General features: G+C 45.1%; 1 protein-coding gene across 1 annotated transcript in view; it reads left to right on the top strand.

The window, feature by feature from the left end:
* The first annotated feature begins 2,743 nt into the window (after positions 1-2,743).
* Positions 2,744-22,415, top strand: part of PLCXD1 (phosphatidylinositol specific phospholipase C X domain containing 1) — a 134,859-nt gene continuing 115,187 nt past the window's right edge. Inside the window, exon 1 of the mRNA XM_078658220.1 lies at positions 2,744-3,147. The gene's annotated coding sequence lies outside the window, so the exon portion shown is untranslated. The remainder of the gene's footprint in view (positions 3,148-22,415) is intronic.

Below are 22,415 nucleotides of genomic sequence, written 5' to 3'. Positions count from 1 at the left end.
GATCTTTGCTCAGCCTAAGTAGGTCACAAGCCCTAACAAGTAAAACAAGTTTTAAAAAAAAAACACTGGGAGGGGGGAGGAGAAACACGAGAGACGGCCTGCGGCCGTCAAAGTGAAAGTATGGACGGCGGAGGGCATTGCTGTAGGGAGGGGGGAGGAGAAATGCGACAGTGTGAAGCAGCAGGGGCCTTTGAAGTGAAGCTTCACTTCAAAGGTGTGGGAGGAGTGCGGCTCGGCTGAGCCAGAGCGCACGCTGGGGGAAGCTTGTGGGGCGGAGCGGGAAGAGCTGCAGGGGAACAGATGGCTGGCGATTTGATGCTGTGCACGCGCATTTTAGGTGAATGCGCTTGCGCATTGACCTAAAAGCGCACGGGCACAGCATCAAATCGCCAGTTAAAGTCTGTTTAAGCCCCTATAGTCTCGCTCCCCGCTCAATGCGCATGCGCATTGACAGGTCGCGAGACCTAAAAAGGACACATTTGAATACAAAAATAAATGAATTCACTGTATAACACTTATCTCTATTCTAACCACATTACTTTAGTTTAACTTTTGCATTAATAGTTAAGCAGAACGAACGAATTTAGTACAAGCAGCAGCATAAGCTTTAGCATCGGAGGTTTGAAGCAGCCCCACTAGTGCGCAGAAGCAAAGATTTCCCACCAGAAGCAAAAGACGTCACACCACGTAGATGTGGTAGACGCATGCGCAGACACTTTCCCGCGTTTTCGGCAGACATTTTAAGACTCAGGTTAATGTTAGTAAAAGCACATTAACAAGCTTCCCCTGGATACAAAAAAAATTCCTGAAATGCAAATATTAATGAACAAAACATGTTGATTAATTAGTTGGAGGTTATTTTGAGAGGACTGAATCCAAGCAAGTTTCTGTACGTATGAAACCTTGCTCAATCACAGGCAATACATGCTTTACCGAAACATTCAGCACGCTATGCGTGCTTTTACTGGGCGCTTTTACACCAAAAAAAGCATTTGTTTATCGAACTTGACAAAGAAATGCTTTTTTGGGTAAAAAAGTGACTCATACCGTGCTTTTACTTGAATAGAGGCCATGGACCTTTCTTTAGACACGGCTCATCTAAAGAAAGGGGCATGGCCTCTATTAACATGAAAGCGCAGCATGGGACGCTTGTAAACAACAAGCATTGCAATCCAATAGGTCTCGCATTTTGGAAACTTTGCCCTATTGCTATTATAACTGACAGTACCTTTTGTTATTGCAGGTTTTTTTTAAAGACAAAAGGCATTGTCATCTAACATGTCAATAGCTTAAAATCTCGCAATTGTGAGACCTATTGCATTGCAAATGCTTGTTTTCTTTGCACTCTAGGATTTGGAGTCCTTTTAACCTTATTGTAAAATTCCAACTACAAGTTCCAGAAAGAAGAAAAAAACTCGGATCAGGGGCGGCTCTAGGCTCATGGCGGCCATGGGCAGGGAGCGTAGGTAGGGGGCCCCGGAAGAGGGGGTCCGGGCGGGGCGGAGCGCGGAGGCCAGTGAAGGGGGGGGGGGTGGTCAATGTGTTTGGAAGTGGAACAGAGCCAGAGGCCGTCAAATCCCTGCCAGGGGGCACCACGCAAATATGTATCCATCCTCAGAGGATTATTATATTAAGGGTATATTGGTGTGGTGGCCCCTGGGGTTTGGTGGCCCTGTGCAGGTGCACAGCTTGCACATGCCTAAGGCCGCCCCTGTTCGGATTTGATGAGCAACTTATGCATGGACCTGTGAAACTTGAGATTAGATTTGCTGCATATCAGCCAGTCATGACTTTTCTGTTAGAATTGTTTTCAAGTTAGTCTCAGTCCAATGGGAATAGCTGAAACAGCCACTCAAATGAAACTCCACCACTGGGTTATGTTACTACGGCAACATGAAGTGAGGTCCCTGTCCAGTTGAGGTGATCCCAAGTCACAACTCCCAATATGCATTAGGTTGCTTAATGATTGCCTCAGAACAGAACTTAGTGGTCCTAATGACTTAAAATGAATACAACTATTTTGAGGCAAGGTAGCGTTGTCAAATAGGGTCCCATCTTTTGTATAAAAAAAATATGACATTCCTCAGAGACGTCTATGTTATAATTGAGTCTATAGAAAGCGATCTGCATGTACAAAGACATTTGAAAAACGCATACACGCATGGGCCCAACTTTTTTACGGGGATGTTCCCGGAACTGCAGGATATCGGGTTGTTGAATGTAAAGGTTCCCTACGTTCGACTCCACCTATTGCCTCTTCTACAACCATACACTATCTTTTATTTTACTCACGACGGTACTTTTTTCATTTCCGCGTTCTCCATTAGTCAACGTTCCCTTCCCTGCCTTTCCGTCTTGCACTGTCAAAATACCCGAAGATGAGAGCCGGCGTCCACTACCTGCAAAAACCGGCATACACTAAAACACTGGGAACACTCGCCCTTGTGTTCAGGCATTTTCCTGCACCTAGCTCTTCTCAGTTAACGCACGTCGCTTGCATTTTCCTTTTATGAAAAGGACTCACGCTCGAGGACAAAGCACAACAAACCGGTCCGTCTTAAAATGGAGAAAAAAAACAAAAATCCCCAGTGACCTAGTTGTGTGGTCCCTCCTCTTTCGTGAACGGGCAGAAACCATAGGAGGGTTGTGAGAGGGCTAGGCCAACGCCCCTTCTGCTACCATTCTCTCTTCTCGAAACCTAAACACCACATCCTTTTCGCTTCCCTTTTTGTGCAGCCGAAATGCTCCCTTGCGCACCGTCGGGCGCCCCCTCTCCAAGTGGCGTAACGGAATTGAGCCCCCAGTGCAAAGTACATGCTCCGAACTAAATTAGGAGCGCACCACCGGTGCACAGCGCCGGAGGGGGGCGCCTGGAGCTCGGCCCCACGTAAAACGGAGGATATCGTTACGCCAGCTCGATATGCCCCCTTCCCCTAACAGTTTCTCTGAATTCAAACCTGACCGTGCTCGGACTGCGCTAACTGAGGTCTAAACAAGATGCGTAGCGGCGGCACCGCACTTCCGGTATTTTGCTCCGCCCCCCCGGGCGTGGTTAGAAACACTCGTAGGTGTGGGAGGATGGACATTTCGGGGTGAAAACCTTAGCATGTAAGTGCTGCGGAGCTGGAGAGAGAAGCAGTGCTCGCGGTAAGTAGCTGCTAAGTTTCCAGACAGCTAATGTGTGACATTTCCATATTTTTCATGTGGTAATGTGTCAGATTCAAATGCCTTATGAGGGATATTTTAGCTCAAAAGTTAATGCCCATGCAATGGACACATTTCAGAAAAAATATTGTGTGACACTTTCAGCCATTACTTATGTTTTGTTAGATGATAGCAAAGTTGAACCCCTGCGATCTGGAAAAAAACCCCAAAAAACAATCTGAAAGTGGGACACATGACAGCAACGGGGTACATTTTTCTTTACTTTTAGTCCAGACAGTGTGAGGGGAACGAAAACAAGTTAATTAGGTGGAACCTGCTCGGTGCTTGTTAAGTCAGAAGACCAAAGGGATAATTTTTAACCCTATTCTATTCTATTCTATTCTATTAAAAATATTTATACAGCGCACTATCACCATCGGTTTCTTGGCGCTCTTGATAAAAACAGCAGTGATCCAGGGAGGAGATTAATCATATGCAGCTTGAAAGAGCAGAGTTTTTAGAAGCGTACGGAAGCTGTCGTACTTAGAACAGAGACGGAGAGATAGGGGTAGGGAGTTCCAAGTAGTGGGTGCCAGAACAGAGAAGCTCAGGCCTCCGTGCCTTTTCCTTTTAAATCTGGGGACCTCGAGTAAATTCAGAGATGCAGAACGTAGAGCTCTGGCAGGAATATGACGGGACAATGCTGATGAGATGAACTTAGGGGCTGAGTCTTCTAGGGCCTTAAAGGTGGTACATGCCAGCTTAAAAATACACTGTTTTGAAACAGGGAGCCAATGTAGACTGCGGAGTAGGGGGGTGACGTGGTGGTGTCTGGGCTGGCAGAAAATCAAGCGGGCAGCTTGGTTTTGCACCAACTGAAGTCGGTGAAGGTGACATGCGGGAATTCCTGCGTACAAGATGTTGGCGTAGTCAAGCCTGGAGGTGATGAGGGCAATGACTACTTGGGTCAGGGCTTCTTTGTTCAGAAACCTATTGATCTTGTGTATTCGCCTGAGGTGGAAGAAGCAGGCAGAAGTGACCGCGTTGATGTGGGGTCTCATAGAGAGATCTTGAGAGATGGTCACCCCCAGGCTTTTGACAGAGCTCACAGGAGTTGGTGCCGTCCCCAGAGATGTAGGCCAAAAGGAGGCGTTCCATGGGTGATTGGGGCCACCCACCAAGACTAGCTCAGTTTTGGTGGGATTTAACTTTAAGTGACTGTGATACATCCACTCAGCTATGGTTAGCATAGTGGACTGGAAGTTAGTGCAGGAGGAGGGGAGGGAATTGACAGGGAAAATTAACTGCAGATCGTCAGCATAATTGTAAATTGTGACCGGGAAGTTACGGAGAGTGGCAAGCAGTGGTTGGAGATATAAATTAAAAAGAAGAGGGGATAGTGCCGAACCTTGTGGGACACCACAGTGAAGAGGAGAATAGGACGCAGAGAATGTGGAAAGGTGGACGGACTGTGAGCGCTGGTGTAAGAAGGATTTAAGCCAGTCAAGGGCCACACCTTGGATACCGGCGTTGGAGACACGGTCGATCAAGATGGTGTGATCGACCGTGTCGAATGCCGCAGAGAGATCCAATAGGACAAGGGCTTGAGCGATGTTCTTGTCAGCTCCTTTCCTGAGGGTGTCCATGACTGCCACTATGACCGCCTCGGTGGAATGGAGGGGTCTAAATCCAGCTTGTTGAGGGTCTAGAAACAATGATTGTTCTACAAAGGAGCTCAAACAGCGGGTCACATAAGTTTCCAGAATCTTGCCTAAATAGGGGAGGAGGGAAATAGGTCTATAATTGCTGAGTATGGTAGGGTCTGCATTAGGTTTCTTCAGAATGGGTAGAACGGCAGCTTGCTTGAAAGAAGATGGGACCACTCCGGTAGCAAGAGAGTTGTTAAGTAATGCTAGCGGGGGGCCAGGACAAGCAAGAAAGGCTGCTTTGAGGACCTGCGGGGGGCAACAATCATTAGGGGATCCCGAACTTACTTTGTGGAGGAGTGATGAGAATTCTTGTAGAGAAATTGGTGGGAAAGTAGTCAAGGTGCTAGTGTTGGGGGGAGGGAGAGGGGGAGGCGCAGGAGATGCAGGGGTGGGGATGTTATGTTTTATGGTTATTATTTTTTCTGTAAAATAGGAATTGAGTGAATCGCATAAGGCTTGCGACGGCAGAGGTTGGGGAGTGACTCGATCTGGGAGGGAGAGCTCATTTACAATTGCGAAGATATCTTTTGTTTTATTATTTGAGTTCAGAATTTTTTGTGAGAAGTAAGCTGTCTTAGCTTCCAGAATAGATTTTTTATAAGTTTTTAAGGACTCAGTGTATATGAGTTTATGTTGGGGATCGTAGTGGCGACGCCAGCGGCGTTCAGTTTGCCGCAGGGCGAGTTTGTCTGCTTTAAGTTGGTCCGTATACCAGCGTTGAGCATCGTGGGGGCGCATTGTTTTGATTGTTTTCAGGGGGGCAGCTGTATCGCTGGCCCGGCATAACCATTCATTGAGTTTCTCAGCCTGATTCTCTACTGAGGATAGCGGCAATGGTGCCGAGGAAGCCAGTGAGGTGTGGAAGTCGGGAAAGTTAGCCCTTTTCCAATTGCGAACCATCTTATTCTTAGTGCGGGTGAAGGGACACGAGGTGTGAAGATGAAGGTGAAAGGAGATGAAATGGTGGTCTGATAGGAGTCATCGTGATCTCCGAAAAAGGTGTGGGTAGAGCGAATGATAGCCGCCACTCCGCCTCCGGTCTTTCCAGCAGGTCGATTGGCGTGCAGGATATAATATCCCGTGGGAATAGCCGCTAGAATATCGGGGGCGGAATCTTCGGTGAGCCATGTCTCTGCTAAGAGGAGGATATCAATAGAGCTTTGGTGGAGTAATTGAAATATTTCAAGCTGGTGTCGGCTGAGGGAGCGGGTGTTGAGGTAAAAGATCGATAGAGAGGTGGTGGGCTGAGGAGCAGGGGGGGCGGGGTTGTGCAAACCAACTGTGGGTGAGAGGTCAGAAGGAACGAGGATGCCACATGTCAGGGCCGCCTTGGCGGCTCGGGCAGGAATGGGGCCATCGTGATTAAAGCTCCTTAGGTCAGTAGAGGTATAAGAAAAGAACTCGGCATTACGACGGAGCCCTAGGCCTGGTCGGCCGCGGACGGGCGCAGACGGGCTTGACTTGTGCGCGACTTCGGCGCGAAGTCGGCGCTCCCGCTGCGCTCGTCCGCTGCGCGTCCTCCATGCCGCCATAAATACTGAGGGGGAGGGAGCACTAGACCGCTAACCTGCAAGGATTCAGTGCAGGGCGGAAGTGATGACCCTGCCAGGAAGTGTGGTGCCTCGAACTGACCCTCCGCGCAAACGGCACAAGCCGGGGCGGACCGGGGCCACGAGGAGTGAACAGGCAGGTGAGAGTGCCCTTAAGTTTCACATAAACAATGTACAATGAGCAAAATCAATTGTTTTACCGTGCTATTAAAATCAGCATAAAGTAACAAGAGGAAAATCACATTAGCATTTTTAAAAGAATAAGACCAGCGTGCTGGTAAATCAGCAGCGCTTTTTAAAAGAATGACGAGTTTCAGCAAGGACACAGCAAAGCCTGCATGCGCAGCCTAGATCGCCGCGTTTTATCAATGCATTTTGCTGATTTACTACTTCTGCGTATAGCGTTGGCATTTATAAATAAGTTGTTGATAGTCACAGCAGGAGTATCTCAAAATCTGATAGCCCCCACAACACCGGCCTTGGGAGTGATTAGAGTTTCACACCTGGATGTCCGCCATAGTGATATGCTTCAAAAGGTTACCCCAGATGCCCAGCCTTACTCTTTATGATTCTCTCATCCAGCCCCATCTCCTTGCTGAAATGTGCCCAGGCTAGGTCCCTTTCCTGTGACTGCTCCCTGATTCAAAGTGCACCCTTTGAAACATACTGAAGAACCTGGCTCTCCTTCCTCTAATTTAAGTACCACCCAGCTCTCGGGAATGCAGAAATCTGCAAATCTGTCTGGGGATTCCTCTATCTCCTCATGCTCCTCCAGTCAGCCCCCAGTCTTTTAAAATGGAACCTAGAATCTTCCATGTATTGTACCATTCACAGGCACACATTCATATACAGCACCCACATGGCCCCATGCACTCTGCTCGCAGCTACATACTAACTTGATGTAGGCCAAGGGTGAGTTAAGCGCACAGCAGCAGAACTTTACATTAGTGAGCCTTTAGCCCTCGCTCTAGCGACATAGATATAAAGAGACCTGTTCACTTCTACTGATCACTACACTGGGCACTTGATGCATAACTCTTGTACAAAGGCAGTAGCCTTTCACCACTATGAGGGTAGAGCATTGCACACCCATCCCAGTTCAACAGGACTGTAATCCGTGAGACACGCCTATGTCAAGTTGCGTACACATGATCCATGTTCGCCCATGAAAACAAAAATCAGCACCAAGGATCCTAATAGAGTTGCAGCAGGGGCACTCCTGGCAGAGGTGTGTGCCCATTAGCATGTGAGGGACCTTTCCACCCCAACAATTTCTACGCTCTTCCCCTCCTATGCTTAGTGTAGGTACTGACCTCAAAGGTAGAAACACAGCAACATCTTGGATTGGGATATTCCAGAAACTCCCAACAGACTGACCACCATCTTGAAAAATGCATTTTATAAGACCAATCGTCATCTTTATTTGGAAACTCCCGGTGTCCACACTACCTTGAAGAAGAAGCCCAACTTTGACCTTATGTGGCCATGCGGTGTTCTAGAACTCTGCAGCTGCCTCTTGTGCACTGTGCTAATTGCAACTGGTGAGAAGCCTCTCTTGGCCCCTGCAGGTGCGGCAAAGGTGAACTAGCTCTAGTGGTAAAGAAGACAAGCCTGTCAGACAAGGCGGGCGGCAACGTGCTGGCAAGAAGCATGTATATTTATAAACAAGAATACCTCTGACGCCATAGATTACACTCTTTCTTATTGCCACAATAGTCCTTTTTATTGACTTTGGGCTTTAACATATGATTTTGTACTAATCATTCAATATTTTTACAAATTGAGAAAATCCTTCATTTCAAATGTTTGCACCTCTCCTAGATTCGTATCTCTACAAAACACACATATATATATATACACAAAATTTATGTATACAACATATACACAGTTGAATCATTTCTTGATGACATTTGAAATGATTATCCAAAAAACAAATCACACGCATTTGAACATTACACACTAAATGTTTTGTATGATTCAATAGATCACAAATTACACATAGAATGCCTTTCTCTTGTTTGTCCTACTTGGATTTACAATAGATCATTACACCGGGACCGTGTACTGTAAATTACCAAACGGGTAAGTCTATTCCTTTTTAGAATTTTTGCTCCAAACCACTAATAATACAAATGCCGACGCATTTCGAGTCTATATGATCCTGGGTACGCTGTCTGTACAGTTCTGGGACTGAACATGGCAAAGTACACACATTCTTCCAGTGTAGATTCCCCAAATATCAAGAACCTTATACTCTCAGATACAACAGTGTTTATCTCATCAAAAAAACAGCATTTAAGAAATAAAGGAAGGGAAGATCCCTCTTCACTGTCCTCACTACTGACCTGTGGTAAATAAATGAATACCCCATCAATCGGAATTACTAGAATGCTATCAGAAGGCAAAGAAAGAGGAGTCCGTGGTTCAGAGTTAAGGCTTTATTCCATAACTCGAGTTAAGGGAGAGCTCCATCACCCAGCAGGTTCAGGAGTGGTCTAAATCTTCATTCACACAGCAGAATATTTATACATATCCAATCAGTAGGCAAAAGAAAGAAAAAGGAAGTAACGAGCAGAAGTGACAAACAGTTATTTCAAACAAGATGTGTCAAGAATGGGCAAGTCTTATGTCTCGTGAGAGTGTATGTGATGTTGAAATGTGTTCTTGCTCTTTTCAGTTGAGGCCCTTCCTCATCCGGGGGGGTTTATCTCTGGCTTACAGTTAAGGACAGGAACTATTTCTTAAAACAGGAACTATCTGCTGCTGGTTCCCAGAATTGGCAGAACCACAGGAATGTGTGGTCAATGAACTGAGATGCCAGGTGCAGGGTGTCTTGCTTGTGGGTTTGAAGACAAAATGGATGTCACACACAAAATGGATGCTTGTCTGAATAAAAATAGCTACCAGGCAGAAACAGGCAAATGATGGGGCATACTTGTCAATTTTATTTCCTCAGACCCATGGAACTCGTTCTTCCCAATATTACGCTCAACCCCATACCAGCACTCTATACAGAGACTCTGAAAACCTGGGTGTTTGAAAGCACATAGGAAACATGTTCACCACTCTCTCAATTAAATCAAACCCTTGACCCACACAAAATAATTCAACCAATCGCCTTGCCTCTTCATTGTTCCATATTATCCTCTTCTGTCTCTCATCCCAAACAACACCTAAACACCCAGCCCACATCTCACAAATATTCCACAACCATAACCCATGCTCAAACATCATTACTTCTAGAACCCACAATCGGGCATATATCTCAAGAGGGTTTCTTGATCTTTCTCACCCCCTTACCATCCCTCATTTGCTCTTCACAAGCCCATCTGTTCCCCTTTCTATCTCTGAACCAACCATCCTAAGTGCAAATATGCTCACATGTGACATGTGTATGACCATCGTAACATATCCTCTTCAACTGTCTTTTCAGAAACTGAAACCTCTCTTATCCACATACCCATTTCTCAATTCCCAAGTAACTGTAACCCCTTACTGCACACAGTATAACACTACTTTACTCTCCATCACAAACCAATCTCAATCAGTTGAGCTATCACATCTACCCCTACCAATGGGAAACCCTCCACGCAGGTTAGGACAGGCACAGTTTGGAATTACACTGGAATTCTTTTACCCCCCACTGCCCCTTCTGCAAATACCTTGGCTTGTCTATTTACAGCCTACCGCCTTTCTATCAGACTGTTAAACCACCCTATGGTTTGCATCTTGAAATTCTAGAACTCCCAATATGGAAGCTATATTGTTCACAAATATCAAACAACTTTAACCACATGGGGGAGACTGGGAGGGGGTCAATATGGATAAACAGGAAAACAGAACTATGGTCAATGGATAAACAGGATAACAGAACCATGGTCAAAGAATAGGACCCAACTACAAAAGAATGCTGGGCAGTCAGAATATCAAGAGATAGCCTTGGACTAACATAATGGGCACAAGTCAGCAAGGTTAGATGTTAAGTGTGAACCATCATGTTATGTTATGTTATGTTAAATGGTTTGTTATAGAGCGCACGGCTACTCAAAAAGAGTGTCCCGGCGCTTTTATTTGAGGTAGGCTGCAGTAAACTAACATAACACATTTAAGAAAAAAAGTGTCGTAGACAGAAAGAAAACAACAAACTAAAAAAGACCTACTGGGTAAACAACCAGGTTTTGAGGTCCTTTCTAAAAGCTAGTAGGCTAGTGGCTCCCCGAAGACTAAGAGGCAGAGAATTCCACAATTGTGGCGCCAGTAGTCCAAAGGAGCAACCTCCCACGCGCGCTCTCTTCACTCGCGGGACAGTCGCCAAAAGTAACGATTCCGACCTCAGAGAGCAAGCCGGTCGGTAGAAGTCAAGTCTCCTTTGGAGGTACTTTGCTCCCGTCGCGTGGAGGGCCTTGTATGTCAGGGTCAAAGCCTTAAAGGCGATCCGCTTGCGGATTGGGAGCCAGTGCAAGGTCTGGAGCAAGCCCACAGCACTGGCGCGTCTATTCAATCCATAGATCGCTCTCGCCGCAGCATTCTGTACAACCTGGAGCCGCTGTAACAGGTACTCTGGCAGGCCCAGGTATAGAACGTTGGAATAATCCAACCTAGAGCCTATCAGGGCCTGCACAGTCAGCTTCCTGTGCTCCTCCGATAATAGGGGAAGAAACCTCCGAAGCATCCGGAGGAGGCCGAAGCACATGCCCGACACCCCCAGGATCTGGGACTTCATGGTCAGCCCCTTGTCCATCTTAACACCCAAGTTCTTAGCCATTTGGGATGAACACGTTGGGGGGAACATGTTGGTAGGCCACCAGGCCTGCCAGTCTGGCTCTGTGTCACACCCAAAGAAGAGTACCTCGGACTTATCGGAATTGCACTTGAGGCTGTTCAGTTGGAACCATTGAAACACAGCCCCAAGGCAATCCCGGATACTCTCCCCCTCAAAGTCTCCTCCTCTCTTACACGAGAAGAGGAGCTGGGTGTCATCTGCGTAGGATACGATCCGGGCCCCAAACGACTCCGCCAACGCCGCCAAAGGGGTCATAAAGATATTAAAGAGGGTCGGGCTCAAGGTAGAGCCCTGAGGGACCCCGACTCCCAGAGGTGGCATCACGGCGGAGTCTGGCGAGGCCCAGACCGTTTGCCGGCGGCCAGCTAGAAAGGAGGAAAACCATACCCCTTCCCTGATTACTTCAGCCTGTGGAGTACTACAGTAAAGCTTTCTGGGTACTTACAGCTATTGGAAGAATACAACACTCGCTAACCACAAGGTCAATGAACCAAACTTGTCACAGAAAACCTTCATCTGACACAGGTCAGCTGGAAGGCTGTAAGACTTGAATCCCAACTGCAAACCACCATGTAGAGATGACCCACTACGCACGGGGTAGAAGGTTGGAAGGCTTACTCCTCTTATGGGACACCGTCAGAACCCTCTCCCTTCAAACCACACATACACACACAAAAGGTGACTCAAGAATTATCTTCCCCAGTAAGAAGGCTCCACTAGATGAATCACAAATGCGGACAATGGTCTGTATAAGCTCCAAGAGACCACATAATTGATGAATGCTGCGCTCTGTAAATAGCTAGAAACACAAGATAACCTCAAATGCACCCAATAAACCAACACATCAAATCGGCGGTGCAAGCACTAGTCATCTCAAGACTAGAATACGGCAGTGCTACTCTATGCGGACTTCCAAAACTCAGCTTAGCCCCCTCAGAGCATCTCTGAATTCTGCAACTAGACTCATCACTGGTTCCAAGAAAACCAACCACATCTCGCCGGAACTGAAATCGCTCAATTGGCTTACATTTGAGGCAAGGATCCAGTTAAAAACTGCATGTATGAGCACTACACTTCAATACCCCTCTCTAGCTGGCAAATAAGCTCAAACAAGCTGGTAGCACCCGGCGCTCAAGGAGCACCAGCACACTGCTGCTTAAGCCGAAGAAATTAAAAAAAACTGAAAACCTACAAGCGTACATTCTCTGGCATTGCCCCGAGAATCTGGAACTCCCTACCTGTGGAAACAAGACTGATTCCCTCAACATTTACCTTCAAAAGGGAAGTGAAAGCTCTACTAATGAACACTGCGTTGAACTAGAAGCGTTTCTCCTTTTGTCTCCTATCTTGGTTAGTTGATTTAGCTATTACCTGGCATCTCTTACGACCCAGTGTTGCCTGCCAATATGTCATTTTTGTTCCTGATGTATATTGCTTTACTTTTCTCCCGCAGCTATCTACCTTTGTCTTCCACAACCTGTATGTAAAGCTCTCTGATACCCGCTTGGGTCATGTTCGTGCTGTACGAAACTTTAAATAAATAAATAAAAACACACCTACAGCCACACATGGGCAAAACACCAGAAATCTATGCATGTAGAATAAACATGCCAATAAATGTACAGGCACCCATGCAAAGATCACAGGACTCGCACGCAGCCATGCTCGCACACCATCATAGATGCAGCCACCAAAACCAACATATGTTCAAAAGATATTCAAATATCCATGCACAGACCAACGCACAGAGGTTCTGTCACAACATCAAAATATGTGCACCCTTCGCAAGCAGTTGGACAGAATACAGGCAGGCCCACATAGATACAAATGGTCAGAAGGATTGATTCCTAATCCACCAATATGCTGAGGACCCACAACTCTACATGAAAGGATCCTCGGCTCCTGCCATCAGATGCTTCAAGCACTACCGCAGCGTAATTCAGAGCTATATGTCCAGCACCTACCCTAAACCAAACCCCACCAATGCCAAATTCTTTCTTTTCTCCAACAACAGCTAACAATAATAACTAGTCCAATATTGTCTCAAAGGAATGAACTTTGGTAATGTCAAGCTTCTACTCTCATGCCAAATCATTCTGATTTACCCTTAATACTGACACCCTCTCCTGTACCTTATCGCCAGGAAGACCAAGATGGCCTTGTAACAGCACTGTCTATTAAAGAAGATAGCGATTTCAGAACAGTTGTGCAAGCCCTCGTACACTTGAGGCTGAATGGTGGCAACGCCTTACTTCCACCTTCCAGACTATATGCTGACCCCCTGAAAAACACTCTGCATGTCACAGCATGCTTCACAAAGGGCCTGAAGACACTTGCTCACATCATTCCTACCCTAGTGGCATTCTGCAGGCTTTCCTTAATGGCCAGTCCCATGTTCAATAGCAGCTGCAATATTTACCAATCCATCACAGCCGGCATTTCCACCTCTCTGATTGACAGAATAGCCGTCTATGGTGGTTCTAAGTAAACCTACAATAAAGACCTCATCAGACTGTAGACAAAGAAGTGCAGAAAAGGAAAATAAACTTGAAATTGGCCTTCTCTATCCATTCACTCAGGGACTGTAATAATATCCCCATATCCATCCGGAATCTTCAAATACTAACTCAACTTAGGCAAGAGTTGAAGAACAACTACTTTATAGAAGACTACTTGATCCAGTAAAGTTCCACTTTCTCTTTCCTAAGATGGTAGCATGCCTGTACAACGCTCTGTATTTTTCTTTTTACCATGTACAGTTGTTTGCTGCCCTCGGTTAGGTTTGTTATTCAGATACCACATACCTACACACGTTAAGCTACTCTGAGAAGCCAAAATTGTTCACAGGCAATTTTTTACCTAACGATAAAGAATAGGATGGCATTGGGGCTAATTCGGTTGAGGTATTGTCATTATTACTGGAAGTAAAAAAAAATATCTGTGAGGGTAAACTCATATTTATGTAAAAGCCTTAATAAATATTGTCAGGATATTTGGATCACCATGTTGAGGATATGTAAGGGATATGTTTGGTCTAGCCTGAGTGCCAGGGTTTTCACTTTTTTGTACCTTACATTTTGTCCTCAGTTAGATTCTAGACAATCCCAGAATCCAATATTTTTGCTTGCATGAGTGACCAAGTTAGCTCAGCTGTGGGAAGGAGGTGCTTTGTGACTGGATTTTCCTCATTGTAATCAGATGGCTTTATCGGAGGCGGAGTTGAAATGCCACTAGCCACAATATAAAGTAATAATCCAGTTTTAATTTTTGAAACAATCTTTACATTTTGAGGGATTTGCAAGATTATTAATCCAGAAACACCAATCTTAAAGAGTGATAATTAGGTTTATGTATGTGTGCTGGTGTTTTTATAGTGCAACCCTGGTCTGAAAACAACAAAGTACTGTATGTAACTTTAATGGAACAAACCAGATGGGGAAAATCTGAGACTCTTGCAAACGTGTATAAGGGAATTTTTTTTTTTTTGGGGGGGGGGGGCTTAATTTGTTAGGCAAGGGACAAAAACTGTAATTAAGCGTTAATGAGGTGGGCCTCTAGTTCCTTTCTGGCATACTATCAAAATTACACATGGTTGTCCACTTTGGATGCGCCATCCGGATGGCCAGATTCTATTTATGTCACCTAAACCTTGCTAACTGCATCCACCTTGTGTCCCTCAGGGACAGCGTTTTTTAAAGTTCCCCTCTCAGCAGATTCAATTATTTCCCAGAATGGAGCAGTGCTCCACAAGGCTGGATATATATTTTCAGCCTTTCTGCTGTAGCCTCAGGCTTTTCAGTTAAAAGCTTAGAGGATGTAAAAACCATTAAAATGAAGCTGAGGAGATTGTGATTTTAGGTACACATGACACTGTGTTCCAGACATCCGAAAATTCATTCTTTTTTTAAAGTTGCAGCTTTAACAAAATGTGTTTTTGGCTGTAAAATATCATGAAACTTTTCAACAGATACAATTCTATGGGTTCTAATTCAAAGGAGCCACCCCCTACAAAACCAGTTCAGGTCACACAGGAACATACCCTGTTACAACTTGTTCATGGGAGTCCTCTGCTGGAGCAACAACTTCATTTGTTCCGTGTCTTTTATGCACTCCCATGCACAAGGGATAACTTCCACAGGTAGCAGATAGTAAACATTTCCGGTTATAGCTGGTCTACTGGTTTTGTTCTTGGTTACCTTATAGCTCCTGCTGTCTGCAGACCAGCAATGGAGAAAGATTCCATAAGGGGTAAGCAGGTCTTACTGGCAGGACCAGGATCCCCCGAAGGATTCAATACATGTTATTATCATTTCAAAATAAACAACAGCGGCAGCATACTAACAGGCGTAGCACACAAACGCTGTCCTGTTTTCAGTGTGGTGTGTTTTGTGAATTTCAGTGGTGTTTATCAGTGTTTATTCAAGCGCCTAACCCCCATAATAGACAAAAACTGTGCTTTCCAGTGTTTACAAAACATGTTTTTTGCAGTGTTTGTTAGAAAGTACATATTTAATCCGTTGGCCGACGGATGCACTCCCTCCTTGGTGCTGCGAACGGCCAATGGCCGTCGCAGCCCGCCCACTCATTAGAACACCCGCACCGCGGCGGAATTGCCGCCGCAGTTAAAGCGTTAATTTAAAAGAGATCTAGGGGCATATTTACAAGTCCCTATCGGCACAGGAACATCACTTTTAGTGACGGTCCTGTGGCGATTGGTGTTTCGCCTTATTTACAAGACACTGTTAGCCACTTAACATGGCTTAATGCTGCCTTGTAAATAAGGCACCCTTTCATGCTGTACTTATTGTGAAAGGGGAGAGCAATGGGTGTTGCGGTGGACGCTCCTCTGCTTTTCTGTACTCTTTGCCTGACTTCATGAAGGTGGTGCTGCTGTTAGGTGACTATTCATAGCTGCCTAATGCCCCCATGGCAAATGCCTCTCTTTAAGGTAGTCCTGACCTTTTAACAGACATTATATTGAATTCCGAGACTTGCAATTCAGTTTTTAACATTGTACCTGTTAGCTAAAAACCCTAGCAGTAGAGTGCCTTTGGGTAAAAAGCCAGGATTAGCTGAAGGTATCCCACATAACAATGTGACACCTCGCAGCTGTAAATTTTGTTGGTACGCGGAAAACCTTATGTCACATTTTCAGTCCTATCCCATATACCTGGTGAGAGAACTTTTCACAGAAACATAAATATACATAATGCACTTACCTGCGATATAATGGCCCACATAGTAAAGCATACCTGAGATGTGCTTATCTGCGATGTAATGTCTCTCGTAATATAGACTACGAAGTAATGGTGACATACCAAATAATAATTTTTGGTGTAATATCAACAGAAATATGAAAACACTTATAGGATCAAAAATTCTACTTGGGTTCCAAATCAAATGTAGGTGTACAATCAACCTTCGTGCAATATCAGCCCAGTAGACCGAAACAAAATTGTCGCGCAAAAAGTCACCTTTCGGTGCAACCTCGCGTTTAGGACCCTTTCGCAAAGTAAAGAGGATTGGGTTAACATATTTAGGAGCAACAACACCCATGGTGCAGTATCACCAGGAGTAACAAAACAGTTGTAAAATCAAATATCACATGAAGGTGTAAAATCACTTGCAAGTATAAAATCATTCTCTGATCCACATCAGCTCTTGTGTGTAACGTCTATTAGGAGCAAAAACGCGATTTGGTGCAAACATCACATTTAGTTGCACAAACCAGTCTTGCTGCAAAATCAGCTTGCATGTGGAAATCCTTCTAGGTGCACAAAACCCATTTAGATGCACACAGCTATGTGCAACATCGCCGATTTCACAAAGTCTGACGGTTTGTAGTATGATATTTAGATGCAAAATCACTCGGGATATTGAGAAAATGCAGCAGTAAAATATCACATTGAATGTAAAAATGTATGAATTAGCATGGTATGACACTCGATTGACTGCACATTGAAGTTCAAAATCACCCATGATGCAAAATAATTAGAGTTGAATTCGTCTAGGAGTATAAATTGCAGTCTGATGCAAAATCACCACTGGTGCAAAGCAAGTAGCTGGTGGTATCACGTTTACGTATAAAATAACTCATGATGCAGGGTGTTGAACCAATTTTAGGAACTCAAACACATTTATCAGAAAATTATGGTGCAAAGTCATCCTTGGCACTCAGTCCTGCCAGCAGCATTGTGCTGTGTTATTTTGAGGCAAAATCACATATAGGTGCCGACTCACCCTTGGTGTGAATAAGTCAATATCATTCTATCACATTTAGGAGCAACACACTTTCCGATGCAAAATGAGTTTTGGCCACACTGCAAAGCATCCGCGCTGCTGTACAGCATGGCTACAAAACCTTGCTAAAGTCAATAGCCCTCCTAGGCGAGACGTATTGGCTTTGCCAATGCTTGTTGTTTTTGGTGTTCTGCTCTAGCAAGTCTATAGCCAGACCTACAAATAAGTAAACTTGCTTGAAGTTGGGACTTGGTTTTAAAAGTCTTAAAACATATTATTATTAATAGTAAATAGTATCATAACGCTGCATCAGGCTATCAGAATCAGCAGGCACCCAGCCCCCGTTCCAACAGTTTTTTTTTTTTTTTAAAAAGAGGCAAAGAGCCATTTCCTATGTACAATTTATCCTTTTAAGTTAGTTTCTGAAATTAAGCATTTATGTGTTTTGCAGTGTTGCCAATCGGATGATGAATATTCCAAAACTAAATCTCTCCAAATTTGGCAATCCACTTGGCACGATATAGTCGGTGTCATTGTCGTGTTGCCTTGGAGTCCGGTGTGGTGTTTGAAAACCAGAAATACCGCATGCCATAGAGACTGATTGCTTGCGGAGCGTGTACACAGCCTTATTCTTTTAGCCCCAGTAATTACATGCGACTGGAAGTGTGCCCAGCTGCTTTATTGAATGCTTTACATTTTTATTGACAAAGAGGCGCGCACTGTAATCGCTGCAACAGCATAGTTCCCATTGGTGCAGTGGCACCGGCGCCCAGAGCCCCGAGGGGCCCATTGACGCATGATAATCGCTGTATTTTATTAATCCAACACCAGTTGAGGAGGACATTTTTTCTTGCTTGCACAACTGCCCAAAACACCCTTGCTACGCTGCTGAACCGCTGAGCGCATTTATAACCCAATTTCACTGTTAGGTAGGATTTAAACAATTTTACTTGTTAAAGGATTAAGACCTGAACCGGAGGCCTGCAGTGTCATAGATGGGAAAGCTTGACTAGTGGAGATAAACTTGTCAATGCGTTAAAGATGGCCTCTGACTCTGCCCTGGGCTGGTCTGGCTGGTAGTGTTCTAGTGCACACTTTAATTGATATCGGTTGTAGACTGCAGTGCACTTAGATTTGTTGCTGGTTACAAGCCACATAATCTGGCTAATGCTAATTGTTGAAATACTCTGCTACTTTCTTCTGGAAAACGCCGCCGCTACAGGAGCATTTTCCGATTGTTGGGACGATCGGATAAAAGTATTGTATTATAATTGTATTTATATAGCGCTTACTAGCCCTGACGAGGCGACAAAGCGCTTTTCGGCGAGTAGCACGCTACTCCAGAACCCAAAAGGATTAGTGGTGGATTAGTATAGGGAAATATAAGTCTATTAGAGCGGTGGACATGTGAGTCAGTTATTTGTACTGAATAGGATAATGGCGGGCTTGAAGAGGGAAGAGTCTAGAAAGTGTTATTTGGGAGATCATAGTAGTAAGATGAGGTTTGGGATCGGGAGACTCTCTAGAAGTGCCGAGGCAATACATTTAAACACTAGAGACAAAATTGCTTACTAATAAATTGTTTGGTACCCCAGCCGGTCCCCTATACTTTAAGTGATCTATTTATGTACTGGAGGAACTCATCTTAACAAGCATTGCATAAGTCACTAGGTATGGCTTGAAATTTGAGTGTTGACTAAAGCATTAACAAACATTGGCAAAACCATTAGGTCTCTCCTATGCAAGAGCTATTGGCCTTGTCAATCTGGTTTAGCCATGTTGTACACCAGCGTGGCGGCTGTTCTGCATGGCTAAATGTTAGTGGGTTAAAGGAGAATGGAGTGGAGGGGAGTGTAGTTTTGTAATGTTGAGTGGAGTGTTCTGGAGTGGCATAGAGTGGTGTAGAGTAGATTGGCGTGAGGTGGAGTGTCATGGAGTAGAGTGGTGTGGTGTGGAGTGTTGTGCAATGTCATGGAGGGAGCAAAGTGTTGTAGAGTGGAAGGGCGTAGAGTTAAGTGGCGTACAGTGTCAGAGAATAGTGCAGTGTTGTGGAGTGGCATAGAGCGTTGTGGTGTGGAGAAGAGAGAAGTGGCATAGAGGGGGTTGCTTAAAGTGTTGTAGAGTTAAGTGGCATACAGCGGAGTAGATTATCGTTGACTGGGAGTGGCCCAGAGTGGAGTGGCATAGAGTAGAGGAGTGGAGTAGTGTGTTGTAGAAGAGAGTGGAGTAAAGTGGCATGGAGTGGTGTACAGTGAGTTGCGTAGAGTGTTGTAGGGTGGAGTAGTATTGTAGAATGTCATAGAGAGTTGTAGCGTGTCACAGAGTGTCGAATCGTGGAGTGCCGTTGAGTGCCGTGTCAAAGAGTGGACCAGAGTAAGTGGCATAAAGTAAAGTGGTTCAGAGTAGATTGGCATACAGTGAATTGGTTTTGATTAAAGTGGTGTAGAGTCCTTTGGCGTAGAGTGCTGTGTCGTAGAGTAGAGTGGTGCGGAGTAGATTAGATTGGCGTATAGTGCAGTTGAGTAGAGTATTGCAGAGTAGAGTGAAGAGGCATAGAGTGGAGTGGTGCAGGGTAGAGGGCAGAGATGTAGAGTGGTATTGACTGTAGTGGCATAGAGTGGAGTGCAGTGGTGGAGAATAGATTAGCGTGGCGTTGAGGGTAGTGTCATAGAGTGCATTGGCATTGAGTAGAGTGGTGCTAAGTACAGTAATGCAGTGGCTAAGAGTGCAGTGGTGCATAGTAGAGTGGGGTAGAGTGCACTGGCATAGAGTAGAGTGGTGCAGAGTAGAGAGGCGTAGAGTGAAGTGGTGTAGAGTGCAGTGTCATATATTGCAGCTGTGCACATTAGATTAGAGTGGCTTAGAATGTAGTAGCATAGAGTGGTGCACAGTAGAGTGGCACAGAATTCAGTGGTAGAGTACATTGTTGGAGTGTAGAGTGTCGTACAGTATAGTGGTGTAGAGCAGAGTGGCATAGAGTGCATTAGTGCAGATTGCAGTGGCATGGAGTGGTGCTGATAAGGTGACATAGTGCAGTGGTGTAGAGTAGAGTGAAATAGAGTACAGTGACATAGAGTGTTGCAGAGTGGAGTACTGTGCAGTGGTGCAGAGTAGATTGGCGTAGACAGCAGTGGCGTAGAGTGTATTGGTATTGAGTTGTGTGGTATATAGTACAGTGGCTTAGAGTGCAGAGGCGTACAATAGAGTAGCGTAGAGTGCAGTGGAGTACAATGGAGTGGTGCAGGATAGATTGCAGTGGCATCGAGGGGAGTGGAATAGAGTGGAGTAGCGTAGTGTCGTAGAGTGCAGCGGTGAAGAGCAAAATAGGATGGATAGGCGTAGAGTGCAATGGCCAAGAATGCAGTGGTGTAGCGTAGTGTGGGGTAGAGTGCACTGGCACGGAGTGCAGCGGGGTGGTGTAGAGTGGTGTTGAATGCAGTGGCATAGAGTAGAGGGGTGCCAGCGTAGAGTGCAGTAGTGTTGTGAAGTGCTGCAGAGCAGAGTGCAGTTGGGTAAAGTGGAGTATGGATGGTGTGATAGTGCATTGCCATTACAGACAGCACATCTTCAGTTGAAATTACCATTACATAGGCATAGACACACAGTTTTACTCATAAAGGTATACAGTGCTCAAACGATAATGTGTGGAAATGTCATCACCTAGAGTATTCATTTGTTTTCATCATATTAAAATATTTGTTTCCAATACACTTCAGAATTACCAAATATTGTGCTTTCCATATTGTGAAATATCTACTCGGTTCATTTGCAGACATTTTTAATTTTGCTTTGTGCTAGAAAAAAGCATAACATACCATACACCTGGAATAGCCAGCATGGTTGTCACTTGAAACTTCTCACTTTGAAGTCAAAGAAAGAAAAGTAAACACCACCCTCCCTGGAAGACAGAGGCTGACATTTGACCTGTCTTTGAATGCACGCAAATCTTACAAGATAAGAATAAGGTTTAATGGCCCAGTTACAGAAATTCAGTACTGGTGGAAGAATAGAGTAAATAGGGTTTGAAGAAGGGACCAACTCCACCTGGACAGCCTAATACAAATAAAGTCAGCAAATAGAAAACAAGCAAATGTGAGTTACAAACCATAACGCCAGTTGTAAGCAGTGGGCAAAATGCACTCCCAGAGAAGCTTTCCAAATGCCCCCAAGATGTTGTTAGCAAACCAGGCAGCTGCACTGTCTGGTAGGCTTACACCTAAAAATGCACCTGGAACTGAAAAAAAATCTGCATACAGTGCTTCTAAGAAATAAAGAATTTAGGGCCATCTGTAGGTGGCCCAATACCGGTCGGTAACGGTGAAATTTCACCGTTACCGACCGGTATTTAGGCATTTGTGATGTAGGGAGGATTCGGTATTAAGGACTCTGTAAATATTGATTCCTTAATACCGATTCCTTATGGCCTTGCATTTAAGGAATCCGTAATACCGATTCCTTATATGCAATGTAGGTAGCACTTAAAACTGCACCTCAGCCTTAAGGAATCACTATTTACCACCAACTCCAAGTTGGTGGTAAATAGTGATTTCCTTTCAAAAAGCACTTTTTGGCTTTTTGAAATGTGCCATGTGGCACACATCCATTCCCTTAGGGCATGCATGTGTGCCACATGTGCACACATGCACATTTCAGGGGTGCAACAGGGTGTCATTTGGATGCCCTGGCACCCTTGAAATATGTAAATTGTAAATTGATACTTGTATAGCGCACTACTCACCCGCAAGGGTCTCAAGGCGCTTGTACGAATACCTCTGTGGAACCCATCCTGGCTTTCCCTGTGAGGTGTCCACTCCTGGGCACCCCCAAGGTGGAGGCCAGGCATCCTTAGCGTTGTGGGGGCCGTTGTGGAGATTAAGAAAGCTATTGCCCAGAGTTGCAGAGTGGGAGTCCATGATTGGAATAGGCACCGAGGCGAGAATTATCAGGTCCGTGGAATTTTGAGCCCAAGACCCACCGAGACGGGGAATT

Source organism: Lissotriton helveticus, chromosome 8 (assembly GCF_964261635.1).
Source record: "Lissotriton helveticus chromosome 8, aLisHel1.1, whole genome shotgun sequence".
Lineage (NCBI taxonomy): Eukaryota > Metazoa > Chordata > Amphibia > Caudata > Salamandridae > Lissotriton > Lissotriton helveticus.
Note: the sequence above shows the minus strand (reverse complement) of the source record. Positions and strands in the feature narration are given on the sequence as shown.